This window comes from Nuphar pumila, chromosome 12 (genome assembly GCF_984573655.1).
Source record: "Nuphar pumila chromosome 12, dmNupPumi1.hap1.1, whole genome shotgun sequence".
Taxonomy (NCBI): Eukaryota; Viridiplantae; Streptophyta; class Magnoliopsida; order Nymphaeales; family Nymphaeaceae; genus Nuphar; species Nuphar pumila.
In genome coordinates this window covers 93268415-93272938 of record NC_143260.1, presented here as the reverse complement: position 1 = coordinate 93272938, position 4524 = coordinate 93268415, and the positions used below count along the sequence as shown (strand labels likewise).

General features: G+C 38.2%; 1 pseudogene; it reads right to left on the bottom strand.

Moving 5' to 3' along the window:
- Window positions 1-347: 347 nt before the first annotated feature.
- On the bottom strand, window positions 348-2377 carry LOC149821187 (putative GPI-anchored protein At1g61900 pseudogene; annotated as a pseudogene).
- Between the last annotated feature and the right edge of the window lie 2147 nt (window positions 2378-4524).

Here is a 4524-nt window from a genome sequence, read left to right as displayed (position 1 = left end):
TTGTGAGATTTTGAAAAGTGAAGGTAAAAGGTATGAGAATAAGCAATTTATGATATTTACAAATGCCCATTCATTCTAATCTAGAACAGGAAATGTGAAATATTTTCATTACATCTAATTATTACATTATGAGAATGAATTCTGAAAAGATGGGAAATATCTAACTTAAAAAAGAAGATCTAAATCCCTCATATATTCCTGCAAAACAGAGTTAGCATAAGCAATACAAGAAAATGTCATGCATATATATATGAAAGCTAAATGATAGTATGCAAATCTATAATACAAGAGTGGCAACATAAGTTTTTGTGAAAGATTTAATGTGAAAATGTATGTATAATATAGTACTAAATCAATGGGGAAGTATATGTACAAAAGGGGCATACAGGTGGTGACATCATTGAAATAGGGCTGTGAAGGGTGTCTATTACAAAGCTAAATGGGCCTGTGAAGCTGGAAATGGCTGTGAATGAAATTGATTTATTGCATGAAGATGTTGATACTAAAGAAGCTGATGGCCATGGAGCATCAATATTGTCATTCAAATCGCACGTGAAACTGATTCTTGAAGTGTGGTCAAGTGCTGCATCTGAAGGCAAGCTTGGTAACAGACAACCTGATTCTTCATTGCAATTGGAGATACGCCTGAGAACTTCCTTTGCACCATCTGGATCCAGGCGACTAGTTAACCATCTGTAGACAACCCTCATGCAATCATCAATTGCAGTTGAGAGCTCAGGAACATTTGGACTCCCTCATGGGAGTCGAAAGAGAAGAATCCATCAAGACAATTCTCTTTGCAGACTCAGATACAACACTTTGACACACCTGGCTGTAAACACCCCTTTACTGCATCAACCTTCCCACATGCAGCCAAAAGTTTAGACACATCTGCAGTGGTCTCAAACTCATTTACATCTTTAATTGGACAAGAACTTTGAGTAAGATTGGAAGGCTGTAACGAACATATGTGTTGAAGGTTTTCATTTGCACCCTGGTTTGTCAAGATCTTCTGAACATCTGACAGGCAGTAATTTGCATGATTCATGTCTAAAGCAAGTAAACCAGATGTTTTGCTAGATTCCCCTATAAGAACTGTAAGAGTGGCTTGCAACTGAGGACAACAGATAACATTGGCAAGAAAGGGGGTAAATGATCCCCAACAATCAACTGCAGTCATCCCTAACATACTCTCAGCAGCAGAAAAATTCAAGGTGCATATTCCTGACAATATTGGCAGGCTGCTGTTTCCAAATGGTGCTAATGGAGAGGGTGCCACAAGGGATGGCCATGGAGCCGTGGGCAAAGGCAAACTCTTGGATTGCTGGGAGTGTACAGTGGAGTGGAAATTGGTATGTTTATGTGCATAAGGAAACTACAGCAATACTCGGTATTGCCATAAGTGATGTAATAAGATGAACACAACAATATCTTGGTATTGCTATAAACATGACAAATAAAGGCTACAGCAGTGCTGAGTGACTGCTATGGAGGTGGACGATGGTGTGTTGGTGACTTGCAGTAAAAAAAGCAAGTAAAAGAATTCAGCATCGAAAGTTTGCACAAACTTACATCGCTAATACACTAAGCACATGTATAAACATGCAGCATAAGAACAGAGTAAACATATTACAGCAAACTGAAAATATTGTGGTTCAGGTGTTGCAATTTCGGATAAAAGCATCTAACCCAGATGAATTTACTACAAATTCGTAGGGCCATAAAACAACATTACATGCACCGATGACAATGTTGGTGCTACAGATTTTTAGACAATCCCACAGTAAAGCATGTCAAACATCAACCAAATGCTGTAAGTGCTATAAAATATGATGAAAAGATGACTCATCTGAGAGGAAATTTTTGATTTGGTAGTGATACATGGAAGCCTGACAGTTCCCTGCAGATTTTGTCCTTGTTTACGGGCAGCTTTGGTGGATGTAGCTATATGGATCCCAATCTTTTAGAAGTTGATTCCCTTGACTCTGTAGATTCACTTGAGCCCCTCATGTCTTTAAGAAATACGAACTGAAATGAGCTGGTCTTTGCTTAATCTTAAATGACTGGTTGTACCCCAACTGCGTGGATGCCATAGTAGGATATTAGCTCATCATATTTAAACTTTAGTGAATGGAACCTGCGATCACAATGATAATTCACTTCAGCCATAGTTTTCGCAATTTAGCTCAAATTGAGGGGAAAGAAAACACTTCTCCTGGGTATTGTAAGATTGATTCCTTCCAATTGAAGAGGAAAATTTGCAATATTATCAACAAAGTTACCTTCTGCCTTTGCCAACTTACTGAATTGTTAGATTTATGATAAAAGGGAGTGTCACCTTTGCTACAGAATCATCCACATATGGGAACATCAGCATGGTTCTGCAAACTATCATCGCAGGAGAATTAACTGTTTTCTTAGTTTCAAATTTCTCCAACAACCTCTCATAAGTGTTGTTTGAATTACTCAGGTGTCTTGTGTAGGTGACGTGCATAGGTACTAACTAATGTTGTGGGACCTTTGTATTGGAATTTACAGCATTTCAACTTCATGCTGGCAATCAGAGCAGTTGGTAATTCCCAAATAAATCAGAGAGATGATCAGGCCTTACCTCTTGAGGGTCCCATCCGATTAGGCCCAATATAAACTGGTTACAAGGTATTTGTGCCAAAATATCCAAGGTTTATAACCCGCCGATTGCTTATTAACAAACGAATTGGATTATCATTTTATCATTAAGAGGAAAAACACAGAGTTATAATATCAGGAACATAGAATATATATATATAATGTCAAAATTTAAAAGGATTGATGCAAAAAAAAGTAGCAGTGAGGCTTTCTTACCTGATTCCACCTGGTTATCTGTAGGCACTGACCCATCAAACCTGATTTTGTAACCCATTTCATCAATATCCATGATCTCTCCTTTATCTTTCGCGCAGGAATAAAATGCTAATAACAAAATGAGAATCAAAATGGGGAGTCATCTTATCCAGAGAACTCAAAGTGTCTTGTATGCCACGATTTCAGCAGATTCTGTACTGAAGAATTCATCACCAAAGTTTTCAGGCTTTAACATGCAGGTCACTGTGGAGGTACTTGATGACGAACCATGACAACTCGTGTACACTTAAAATTACCATGTTATGAACGTTGTCACAGGTTTTTTTAAAAAAACTTGCCATCTTCCTGTTTGCAGATGAAGTCCGGTGTGCAGAAACTAATGTTTTGTAGACACAGCATGCCTAATGATAAAGTAAAATATAGAGGATCCAGGTGTATGGTGAATCAGAACATCTTTAAAACAGTGTATGAAGCAACCACGGGATTACACTGAGGAAATGGAATCCCAATGCACAGGGTGATGTAAATAAACCGATGTCATGTAAAATCCATCGCTGCTATATTCTAAAGATGGCAATGATGGCATCACCGATATTAAATCCAATAAATGAAAGGTGGAAAACAGAAAATCAAACACAATAGGCAATCACAACCAACAGAAGGCAAAAAAATGGACATTAAGAATACCTATTACTTATCTAAAACGAGATCTAAGGTTAGATGCAAACTTAAAAAAAATGAAATAGGTTGGAACATTGTATTCCTCCATTGTGGCAGTAGGTAGATCGGATAATGAAAATGAAAAATTGGAAGACAGATATTTAACAAAAATCAGAGAAATTTTAATAAACATAAGAGGGAAATGTTGGAACAAACGTTCCATCGCTGTTGCACATGGGCGTGTCGATGTTGCACAGGCAACTCAACATTACCCAAGGTGCGTTAATGGGTTTAAGAAGCAAGAAATCACAGAGGAAAGAAAACTTTACAGAGGAGAAGAAAACGTACTTACCTGTAATGGCAGAGGTAGTCAACCTATTACTTGAGGAGAAACCAAGGAGATAGGAAGACGAAGAGGAAGGTCATCGTGAAAGAAGCTGATAGATCGGTGAGGCGTGATTTTCTTTGCTCGATATGAAGAACACCATGAAGAGGTGAATGGCGGATTTAGTGAAGGCAAAAGGAGAGGATGCTATATACAGGAAAAGGGAAGGGGTGAAGACGATCCGAGAAGAAGAAATGGGGAGGTGAAGAAGCGTTCCCGAAGAAGAAGATGAAGAGATTCTTTTAAGGAGGAGGAGGAGGATTCGAGAAGAAGTTGGTTGAAGATGTGCGATGGAGAAGGGCGATCGGCTGAGGGTTTCGGTGAGAGGAAGAAAGAGACTGAGAGAGGGAGAGATGCGCCACTTCCCCTCTTTTCTTACGAAGGTTTTCTAAAGAAACCCTAAAAAGAAATTTATGAAAGGGGCCCCTATTGCTTTTAGGATTTTACGAAGAGGGGGGGGGGGGCTCCCTCAAAAACAGATTTTCACAAAAGTGTTTTTCAAAAAGAAAACGAGGTTTTAGTAAAAACTCATTTGTTTGTCTCGTGATTTTTCCATTTATTTTTCATTTTTTTTGTATTTTTGGAAGAAAAATTTAAGAAACAAAGACTAAACCCTAATTTTTTTGTATTTTTCT